The following is a 12,458-nucleotide window of genomic DNA, read 5'->3' as shown; positions in this document are numbered from 1 at the left end:
GATGAGGAGTACCCGGCTTCGGAGAGCCGGATGGTGCAGACCCGGTATGAACCGGATGAGGAGTACCCGGCTACGGAGAGCCGGATGGTGCAGACCCGATATGAACCGGATGAGGAGTACCCGGCTTCGGAGAGCCGGATGGTGCAGACCCAGTATGAACCGGATGAAGAGACATATTCGTAAATATGTTTCTGAGAGTCCATCGAGGCTATATTTGTAAATAGCCGAAAATTCATATTAGTATAAATATGACTTAGGGCAAACTTTTAGTAGTTGTTGTCATTTCTTGTTGGTGCAAGAAAAGAGAGAGTGTGTAACTATACAGAGAGAGAGAAAGAGGTCGTTGCCTCTGTTGTAACCGCCGTCTGTGGCGAAGATCGTGAGCACGAGGTCGTTGCCTCCGTGAACTCACTGTTTGTACATTCCAACATAGTGATAATTTGCAGCCTGTGGGCTGCCGTGGTTTTTTCCCCTAGTTTGGGATTTTCCACGTAAACCTCCTGTATATCTTCCTCTTCTTTGTGTCGTGTTTCATTTCCCGCTTTCTGTGTATCATTCTAACTTCTAGTTGTGGCCGAACGTTGCACATAAGGAGCGTTGAGTTCCCGTCAGATCTTGGCGTCTCGCTGCACCGTCCGTCGTCCCGTGCTTGCCTCTCAAAGGCTTCCTCCGACCGTCATCGTCGGTCACTCGTTGTAGCTCCCCCGAATGCACGCTCATTCTTTGGTCCTTAGGTGACCCCATTACGCGCACCTCAATTCTCCCTTGCTCTCCGTGCTCTCTCGTAGTAGAGCGTATTGTCATCCCGACCTTCGTGTCGGGGTTCTTCACGGCTCTCGTTACCGCTTCATCCCGACTCGCATCCTCTTGGCCCGCTTGGCCCCGCACGTCCTCCGAGACGCCGCTTTTTCTCTCCCCGGTGCATAACTCTTTGCTCTCCGCGCACCATCCTCCGCTTTCATCGTTCATCTGCCGATCCCGGCAACTCACCGCTCTGTCTCTTGCAACGTGCTTGCCTCTCAAAGGCTCGACCGGTCCGCCGTTGTCGGTCACTCGTTACCGCCCTTCCGGCTGCATGCTTGCTTCTTGGCCCTTCGCCGGCCATAGTGCATGCTCCGTTTTACGCCGTAATGCATGCTTCGTGTTACACGCTTCTCCCGCCGTAGTCCCGACCTCCGCGTTGGCCTCTTCTCCCTTTGTTGCCGTAGCCCTTGTTAATAAAACGTGAAGAAGGCACTCGAGCTCTTCTTATGTGCGCGGCGGATCGTGGTGTGCTAGATCGTTTAGTGCTCAAACACAGAAGGGAAGGGGGAAGGAGACTTACCTCTGTAGCAACCAAAACTTCTTCTATTTCATTATGCGCAGAGCTCTACTTGCTCTCGTTTGTTTCTCTCTCTTGCTCTCACTCTCTGAGTTCTTTTTCTCTATACTCACTATCTCTCTCTCAGAGTTCTATTTCCTGTATATCTTCTTCTTCTTTTTTCTTACTCTCTTACTTTCTACCTAAGTAATAAGTTACTTACGTATGCAGCTAATTAGCTGCCTGTAGCTAATTAGCTATCAGTCGCTAAATAGCTGTCAGTAGCTAAATAGCTGTCAGTAGCTAAATAGCTGTCAGTCGCTAAATAGCTGTCAGTAGCTAATTAGCTGTCAGTAGCTAATTAGCTGTTTCTCCTTTATGTTCACAAGTAGCTAAATAACTACTATAGCTTATTTCCCAATAAGCATCGCATACCATGTTGAGCTTGCTTCTCAACACTCCCCCTCAAGCTCAACTTATCCTTTCTTGGGGTTATCTACAACTTCTTTTTCATGATGCTTTTCAACCATCATATCAATGTCTACAACTCCCATCATGTTCCGAAACTGTGTATGCTTTTCCACACTCAATCCCTTTGTGAGAATATCAGCAACCTGCTGATTTGTATTCACATACACCAGATCAACTTCTCCTTCAATCACTTTTTCTCTAACAAAGTGATAATGCACTTCAATGTGCTTTGTTCTTGCATTGAACACAGGGTTCTTTGCAAGTTGAATGCTGCTCATGTTGTCACACCAGATTGTGACAGTACCTTCTATATACTCTCCCAAATCAGCAAGCAATCTTCTAATCCATACCTCTTCACAAGTGGCTATGGCAGCTCCTCTGTACTCAGCTTCAGTACTAGACAATGCAACAATAGCTTGTTTCTTGCTACTCCATGAAATACCTGCACTTCCCAATGTAAAGATATATCCACTTGTGGATCTTCTATCTGTTTGGCTTCCAGCCCAATCAGCATCTGTATATCCTTCCAGATTTATGTCCAAATCAGCCCTGTAAAACAATCCATAGTTCTGAGTAGCTTTTACATACCTCAGAATTCTTCTAATGCAGTCCAAATGCGGCTTTGTTGGCTGTTGCATAAATTGGCTGACTAATCCAACTGCATAACTCAAATCAGGTCTTGTTATGGTCAAATAAATAAGGCTGCCCACCATAGACCTGTACATGTTTACATCTTCTATTTTGGCTCCCAAATCAGCCCTCAATTTGCAGTTTTTATCTAGTGGTACTCCAATAGGTTTGCATCCAAGCATACCATACTTTTTCAACATAGTTGTTGCATATTGTCTTTGCAACACACATATACCACTTTCAGATCTGATGATTTCAATACCCAAAAAATATCTCAGATCTCCCAAATCTTTCATATGAAATTTCATTTCCAAATTTCTTTTCAGCTTACTTATCTCATCCATGAAATCACCTCCAATGATGAGATCATCAACATAAATCAGAATCACAACCATACAATCATCTTTCCTTTTAACATACAATGATGAATCAGCCTTTGACATTTTGAAGTCAAGTTTTTTCAGATAATCTGAAAGTTCTCTGTGCCATGTTCTTGGTGCCTGTTTCAGTCCATAGAGAGCCTTTTTCAGCTTACATACATAATCTGGATGCTTCCTATCTTCAAAACCTGGTGGTTGACACATATACACTTCTTCTTCCAAGTTACCATGTAAAAAGGCATTTTTTACATCCATATGATGGAGAAACCATCTTCTGGCTGCACCTACAGCCAGTAATGTCCTCAATGTTGCCATCTTTGCAACCGGTGCAAATGTCTCATCATAATCAATTCCTTGCATTTGGGCATATCCCTTTGCAACCAATCTTGCTTTATGTCTACTTACATTCCCACTGGAATCATGCTTTGTCTTGTAGACCCATTTGCAACCTACCACATTTTTTTCTTTTGGTAACTTCACCAAATCCCATGTTCTGTTTTCAGCCAATGCATCAATCTCTTCTTGCATTGCGTCCACCCATTTCTTCTCAGTTTTAGCCTCATCAAAACTACTTGGATCAGGGATCTGTACCACCTTAGACATGTATGCATAATGCATAGCCATGTATGTATCATAACCAAATCTTTCAACAGTTTTTTTCTCTCTATCTGATCTTCTCAGTTTCTGATTTGCATCCTTCAATGCTTTTTCCATACCAGGGATTTTCAATCCTCTTATACCAAGAAGATCATCCAATGACACATCTGAATCCTCATCTTCCATGTTTTTAGACAAGTCATCCAACATTTCATACTTTGGCATTTTCTGTTTTCCTTTTTTATCATCACATTTTTTGTGTCCTCCACTTTTTCCACTCCAAGAATTTGAATCAGATTTACCATCTAAGCTTTTTGATGGTCCAGAACATTCTGTTGATGTTGGACTTTGCTGTCCAACCTTGCTTCCATCTCTGTGGCAGTCTTCTACATTTTCAGATTTGTCTTTGTCTTCAATCTCATTGTCTTCATCAGTCTCTGGATTCTGTTTTGGACTATACCAGCTGACTAACTCATCAAAGATTACATCCCTACTTGTCACAATCTTCTTTGTTACAGGGTTATAGCATCTATACCCTTTTTGTTCTTCTGAATAGCCAACAAAAATACATTTTTCTGCCTTTGGATCCAGCTTACTTCTTACTTCTGCAGGCACATGTACATATGCAAGGCATCCAAACACTTTTAAGTGTTCTATACTAGGTTTCCTTCCATAGAAACACTCTTCAGGAGTTGCTTCATGTACTCCCGATGTTATACATCTATTTAGAATATAATTTGCTGTATTTACAGCTTCTGCCCAATAGTACAATGGCATATTCTTCTCTGTCATCAAAGCCCTTGCAATGTTCACCAATGTTCTGTTTTTCCTCTCAGCAACTCCATTTTGCTGTGGAGTATATCTACATGTGAACTGTCTTCTTATTCCCTGATTGCATAGAAAATCAGAAAATTCATTGGAGAAATACTCTCCTCCTCCATCAAATCTTAAACATTTTATTCTTGTACCTGCCTGCTTTTCTACCATGCATTAAAACTTACGAAAACATTCAAACACTTCACTTTTCTCTTTCATGAAGTACACCCATGTTTTCCTTGAGCAATCATCAATAAAAGTTACATAAAATCTGCAGCCACCGATAGATGCATTCTTAGTTGGTCCCCATACATCCGTATGTACCAAATCCAACAAATTTTTACTTACATGTCTTTCATGAGGGAATGGCAACCTATTTTGCTTTCCATATTGACATGCTTCACATATCTTTCCCATTTCACAATTTTTCAGTTTTGGTAGTCCAGCCACTGCATCTTTTCTCAACATATTCTTTAGGGTTTGCATACTTATGTGGCCAATCCTTTTATGCCACATTTCCACATCTGAGACTACACTCATTCCATTTGCAAACATAGCTGAAATCTGTCTAGGCATGTCAACATCCAAAATAAACATTCTTCCTTGTCGTTTTCCTTTTGCAATGAGCTTCCCATTCTTTTCTATATAGCATCCACTTTGCTTAAACTTTACTTGCATACCTTGCTCTACTATCTGTCCAACAGAAATCAGATTCTTAGCAAGATTTGGAACATGCATTACATTCAACATATACTTAGTCTTTCCTTTTTCTTCCCACAATGGAATATCTCCAACATGTTCTATTTGGTGAGTACTATTATCACCCGTCTGTACATAGCCAGGAATCTCTGGTTCTCTCAACCTTTCAAACCAGTTTGCATGTCCAGTCATATGGTTAGATGCCCCCGAGTCTACATACCATGTAAACTCTTCATTACATTTCTGTGAGCTTTCAGCCACTGCTGCTATCTCATGTTGTACCACAAATGCACCATCTTTTTCACAATCTTCACTAGTTTGGGCATAGTTATTCTGCTGACTCTTTCCTCTTTTCTCATCATTTTGCTTCTTGTAACATTCAGCTTGTGTGTGGCCTGGTTTTCCACAATACCAACAGCCATCATCATTTACATATGTTTGCTTACCTCTACCTTGGTTGCTCCCCCTGCCTCTGTTGTTGTTTCTTCCTCTAATGGTTTGTTGTCCTCTTCCTTGATAACCATTATTGTTGGTTCTTGCTGAGCCAAATCTTCCATGGCCTCTTCCTCGGCCTCTTCCAGCACTATTATATAGGGCTTGCCCCTCATTCTCAAGATTTCCTTTATTTACATCATCCATCAGATTCCTTTCTTCTACTACAAGCATTGAAACCAGATCTGAGAAACTTGGGATACTATCCCTTGTAAGCATAGAGGTTTTAAAGCTTTTGTATTGAGGTCCCAAGCCTCTCAAGCATATTTCTACCTTATCATCATCTTCTATCTTTACATTGATAGAAGCAAGTGATTCACATATGCTCTTTATTTTCAAGGCATACTCATTTATTGACATCTTACCTTTTTCTAAGGTATTTAGCTCAGTCTTCAACTGTAGCTTTCTAGCTTTTGTGTTTACTGCAAACAGTTTTACCAAACTGTCCCAAGCTTCTTTTGGGAGCATAGCATCCTGTATGTGCCCAAGCATCGAATCTGAGATGCTAAGTGAGAGCCAATGCATTACCTTCCTTGCCCCTTGATTCCAATCTTTGAATGCTTTAATCTGTGCTGCTGTGGCATTTTCTTCTGGGATCTCCGGAGCCTCTTCTAGGTCTCCTTCAATGTAATCCCAGTATCCTTTCCCCATTAGGAAATTTGTCATTCTAAATTTCCACGCCGGGAAATTGTTTTTATCTAGTTTCTCTGTAACTATTTGGCCCGCATTCTCTGCAGCCATTATCTCTTCCAAACAAGGGTTTCTGCTACGATTACTTCAACAAGTAACTTTCTAATTCAGATCAGCAAACAGAGAAATACCTTTCTCAGATCTATGCACTTTTGTACTCTTCTTTATGAGCAACTCCGCTCTGATACCATGTTAATAAAACGTGAAGAAGGCACTCGAGCTCTTCTTATGTGCGCGGCGGATCGTGGTGTGCTAGATCGTTTAGTGCTCAAACACAGAAGGGAAGGGGGAAGGAGACTTACCTCTGTAGCAGCCAAAACTTCTTCTATTTCATTATGCGCAGAGCTCTACTTGCTCTCGTTTGTTTCTCTCTCTTGCTCTCACTCTCTGAGTTCTTTTTCTCTATACTCACTATCTCTCTCTCAGAGTTCTACTTCCTGTATATCTTCTTCTTCTTCTTTCTTACTCTCTTACTTTCTACCTAAGTAATAAGTTACTTACGTATGCAGCTAATTAGCTATCAGTCGCTAAATAGCTATCAGTAGCTAAATAGCTGTCAGTCGCTAAATAGCTGTCAGTAGCTAATTAGTTGTTTCTCCTTTATGTTCACAAGTAGCTAAATAACTACTATAGCTTATTTCCCAATAAGCATCGCATACCATGTTGAGCTTGCTTCTCGACAGCCCTTCCCGACCCCGGCTTGGCGTCTTGGCTGTGCTCGTCCGTCTTCACGCACCGAGTACCCGTTCTGGTAGCCTCGTCCGTTCCTATCTCCGACTCCTCGCCGCCACCCGTCGTCTCTCCGGTCTTATGTTGACCCGCAACCGCCGAAGTCTCTAGAATAGGCGAGGAGGGTCCCCCTTGCTCTCGGCCTCTCACCGATCCGTATTGGTTGTGCCCAATTAGCCTCCTTCTCACTCTCATCGGTTTCCATCGTAACCGTAATCGGCCAGTAAGGAGTCGATCAAACAATCCCGGTCTTGCCGGCTTCTTTCGGTTTGGGCCCGGTTGACTGGCCCCCGCTTCACTCTTCTTCGCTTCGTCTTCCGGTCGAGTCGGTCCATGACTCTCTCCTCTTTGCCGCTCCCGACCTCTCCGTCGGTCCTCTTGTATATGCCCGTTCTGGGCCTCGCATCCTCATCTTCGCACATGTTCGCTCCGGGCCATGCCTCCTCACGGCCACCGTCCTTCTCTCCGGTCTTACGTTGGCATTCGAGCGCAACAACCGAAGTATCCGGCCCCGGTGTCGAGGGGTCTTGCTTTTGTCCGCTATGACCTTCCTCTTTGTCGTTTTGATCGTCCGCTTTGCCGCTGCCACCTTCCGTCTCTCCGGTCTCACGTGGGCTCTTGGGGCCGACCGCCGAAGTCTCTAAAATAGGTGTGGGAAAAGTCCCAATACCGTTACTCGCCGATGTCATGTTCATAGCCACCTTCGTTCGAACACCGTGGTCCGTGGCTATCTCTTCCTCGTTCTCCTCGTCGTCGTCTTGGTCTCGGTTGCCCGCCTTGTCGTCGCCATCGCACGTCGCTCTAGGACTCACGTTGGCACTCGGGCCGACCGCCGGAGCCTCTAGGATCGATGTGGGTAAGGACCCGGCACCACCACTCGTTGTGTCCGTAGCCGCCTCCGTCCGGACGTCGTTGTCCGCGGCTACCCCACCTCCGATCGCGCAAGCCTCGATTACGCTTGCCGCTGTCTCTTCCATGTCATCGTCTCAGTTGCCCACCTTGCTATCGCCACCACCCATAGCTCTAGGACTCACGCCGGCACTCAGGCTGACCGTAGGAGCCTCTAGGACAAAGTAAAAATAATATAACCGATTTAATTACATATAAATAAATAAAATAAGAATATTAAGATATTTATCACCAATAAATAAAATAAGAATATCAAGATATTTATCACGTGCATAGGGCAAGATTTGAACCTTGTACCTCCACGTAGCTAAACTTCAACTTTACCATTATGCTACCTTATCTTTAGTGTTCTATAAATAGATTTAATAACTATAAGTGCTTTATTTGCGCCTACCTTTATTAAAAGGTAAATCATGTATTTTTAGAGTGCGTGAATATTTTTATAGAAAAACGCAAGCGACTAAAAAGTGACTCATGCACATCTAGCGTGCATGAGCACTATATTTAGCAAATAAAAGCAAGGATTAGAAAAGCATCACATGCATATTTAGTGTGCATGAACATATTAGAAAAAAAGCATGTAGCTATGCTTAGTCTCTCCCATCACTACATAAGGATGGGGAGCACAATGTAATAGGGTGTGAAATATTTGGGAAATTGGATATATTTCCTAAAACACCAACAATCAATAAAATATACTCGTGGGATTCACGAAGTTAAATTCATATTCTTACATAAATATTGATTAATGTAATACTTGTGGGATTCACAAGGTTTGATCTCTTTTCTCAATCTACTCTAATCTATTCTAAATTATTTCAATTTATTACTACGATTTAGATAAACTAAAACAATTATACTTGTGGGATTCACAAGTTTCTATATCTCTTTCTTATAATCTATTCATATTCATAACTAGATTAGCCTCAAATTCTTCCTCCTCCTAGTCCAAAACCTCGGCGGTTCCCACCCGACTCACGCAACGATCCGGAGCCGAAAGGCACGACACAGTTGGTGAACCCGACGTGAATCCCACGAGTGTATTGTATTAGATTAATCAATATGAATATAAGAATATAAACTTCGGTTGAAAGAGAATGATATAGAAATCTCGTTAGCAAATAAAAGCAAGGATTAGAAAAGCATCACATGCATATTTAGTGTGCATGAACATATTAGAAAAAAAGCATGTAGCTATGCTTAGTCTCTCCCATCACTACATAAGGATGGGGAGCACAATGTAATAGGGTGTGAAATATTTGGGAAATTGGATATATTTCCTAAAACACCAACAATCAATAAAATATACTCGTGGGATTCACGAAGTTTAAGATAATCTATCTCTTTCAATCTAAATTCATATTCTTACATAAATATTGATTAATGTAATACTTGTGGGATTCACAAGGTTTGATCTCTTTTCTCAATCTACTCTAATCTATTCTAAATTATTTCAATTTATTACTACGATTTAGATAAACTAAAACAATTATACTTGTGGGATTCACAAGTTTCTATATCTCTTTCTTATAATCTATTCATATTCATAACTAGATTAGCCTCAAATTCTTCCTCCTCCTAGTCCAAAACCTCGGCGGTTCCCACCCGACTCACGCAACGATCCGGAGCCGAAAGGCACGACACAGTTGGTGAACCCGACGTGAATCCCACGAGTGTATTGTATTAGATTAATCAATATGAATATAAGAATATAAACTTCGGTTGAAAGAGAATGATATAGAAATCTCGTGAATCCCACGAGTATAGTTTGTTAATTGGTGTTTTAGGAAATATATCCAATTTCCCAAATATTTCACACACCTATTACATTGTGCTCCCCATCCTTATGTAGTGATGGGAGAGACTAAGCATAGCTACATGCTTTTTTAATCCTTGCTTTTATTTGCTAAATATAGTGCTCATGCACGCTAGATGTGCATGAGTCACTTTTTAGTCGCTTGCGTTTTTCTATAAAAATATTCACGCACTCTAAAAATACATGATTTACCTTTTAATAAAGGTAGGCGCAAATAAAGCACTTATAGTTATTAAATCTATTTATAGAACACTAAAGATAAGGTAGCATAATGGTAAAGTTGAAGTTTAGCTACGTGGAGGTACAAGGTTCAAATCTTGCCCTATGCACGTGATAAATATCTTGATATTCTTATTTTATTTATTGGTGATAAATATCTTAATATTCTTATTTTATTTATTTATATGTAATTAAATCGGTTATATTATTTTTACTTTTTCACGTAGTGTACGAAATACACTACGACACTCGCCCCCTCCGAACCCGCACATCCTCCAGTATGTGCCGAAGTTGCCGATGCTCGTTGTCTCCCCTTCATCCTCCGTTTGTCCCGCTATGTCAACTTTGTCTCTCCATTTTGAGTAGACCCATTCTTTCCACCCGAACCATTGTCGCCATCCGATCCACCATATTCTTTGTTCATTCTTTGCATTGCCATGAGTGGTTGTCATGGTCCCTTGTGGTACTCTTGAGCATCTCGGTGTGTTGTCTCTCTCCACTCCGCGCTTGTCTTCCGTAGGTTCTACCCACGCGTCGATGTCGACCTCCGAATACGCGCTCGCTGTTAGGTCCTTGTGCGGCTTTAATGCATGCTTTATTTCTCGATGTTGCGCATGCGTCGTATTAGGCCGTAGCGCATGCTTCGTATTCCATCGTAGTGCATGCGCCGTATTACCCCGTAGTGCATACTTATTTTTGCACCGTAGCACGTGCTTCTTTTTGCGCCGTAGCGTGTGCTTCTCTTTACGCCGTAGCACGTGCTTCTTTTGGTGCCGTAGTGCGTGCTCCGTATTACATGCTTCTCCCATCGTAGACCCGACCTTCGCGTTGTCATGCTTTTGTTTACATCGGAATTTCAGACGGATCATCTTCCATCCGAACCGGCTTCCGACTTTACCTTCCTTGTTGCCACCTCCCGTCTCTCCGGTCTCACGTTGGTTCTCGGACACAACCGCCGAAGTCTCTAGAATTAGTGGGTAGGAATCCTCGGTATTATCATCTTCCGTTGTTTCACCCATAGCCATGTTCTCCTTGGCTATCTCTCCTTCGTATGCATCGGCTTCGACCTTCGTTTCGTTGCCACCACTTTCCTTATCTTCGGTGTTATGTCGACACCCGGGCTCTAGTACCGAAGTCTCCGAAACAATGGTGAAGGAATCCCTTCGTTCGTGCTCATTTACTTTGTCTTCCTCGTTGCCCTTCCGGTCCTCCACTTTTCCACCGACACATTCCGTCTCTCCGGTCTCACGTTGGTGCACGGGCACAGCCGCCGAAGTCTCTGGAACCGGTGTGGGGATACCCTTTCGTCCTCGATCTTCCTCCTCCTCGTCCTTTGTTGGCCTCGACTTTGGTTCGGTTTTAAGCTCCCCTTCAATGTCGACTTGCGACTTTTCATGCATCTCCGAACCCTTCCGCATCAAGCTCTCCTTCGGTGGTAGTCGGTGGCCGCTTTTCACCCACTGTTGACCGCCGTTCGTGGACCATGTCCTCGTCCGCTTCGGTCTTAGATAGTCATATGTGTCTCGTATAGCTTCTTCAAAGGACTCCCACATCGGGCTTTGTTGTTGTATCTCGTGGATTCTCTCTTGAAGCTCATCCGTAGCCACCCGGTTGAAAGATAACACTTGCAATCTTTCTGAGATACCATATCGCAACATCTCCATTTTGTAGTCACGTAGATAGCGTGACACGTCCTTTCCATCGAATTGCCCGTTCTGTTGCACGAGCCGTTGTACTACTGTCGTGATCTCCGACATCTCGCGTTGTTCTTGTAGCATTCTCTCGAACATCATCATCATCATGTTCATCGCCTCTTGTTGATTCTCCATCTCCTTGCCACCCGCCTTCACGTCGGGTTCACCAACTGTGTCGTGCCTTTCGGCTCCGGATCGTTGCGTGAGTCGGGTGGGAACCGCTGGGGTTTTGGACTAGGAAGAGGAGAGTTTTAAGGCTAATAAGAATATAAATATGTTGTAAGAAAGAGTTATAGCAAACTCGTGAATCCCACGAGTGTATTGTATTAGATTAATCAATATGAATATAAGAATATAAACTTCGGTTGAAAGAGAATGATATAGAATTCTCGTGAATCCCACGAGTATAGTTTATTAATTGGTGTTTTTTAGAAACATATCCAGTTTCCAAATATTTTTCACACACAATTACATTGTGCTTCCCATCCTTATGTAGTGATGAGGAAGTCTTAGTATAGTAATCCATGCTTTTTCTCTAACTATAGACCCCATGCTTTTCCTATAGATAGACTATATGCTTTATCTAAAGTGATCATGCTTTTTCTAACTTGTGCGTTTTTTATCATGCACGCTAGATGTGTATGTGTAGCTTTTTCTTTTGTTATACGTTTTTCTAATGTTTATCCTAGCGTGAATTTACCTTTCTATGTGGGACATCTATGCTTTAACACTAATGAAATGCTAGTGTAATGGTAAGACATTACATTATTAACATGGAGGTGCAAGGTTCGAATCTTGCCCTATGCATGTTCCATTTATTTTGCTATTTTCTTCTATTTCTTCATTTTTTTTATTGAATCTAATACTATATACGTTTTTCACGTAGTGTACAAAATACACTACGACACCGGTGTGTGTAAGGTCGCGGCACCGCCGCTCGTTATGTCCGTAGCCACCTCTATCCGGACGTCGTTGTTCGTGGCTACCCCGTCTCCGATCGTGGAAGCCTCGATTAC

Source organism: Azolla caroliniana, unplaced genomic scaffold (genome assembly GCF_043228905.1).
Source record: "Azolla caroliniana isolate FFs.n. ecotype wild unplaced genomic scaffold, voAzoCaro1.0.p SCAF_8, whole genome shotgun sequence".
Taxonomy (NCBI): Eukaryota; Viridiplantae; Streptophyta; class Polypodiopsida; order Salviniales; family Salviniaceae; genus Azolla; species Azolla caroliniana.
This window is presented reverse-complemented; position numbering follows the sequence as displayed.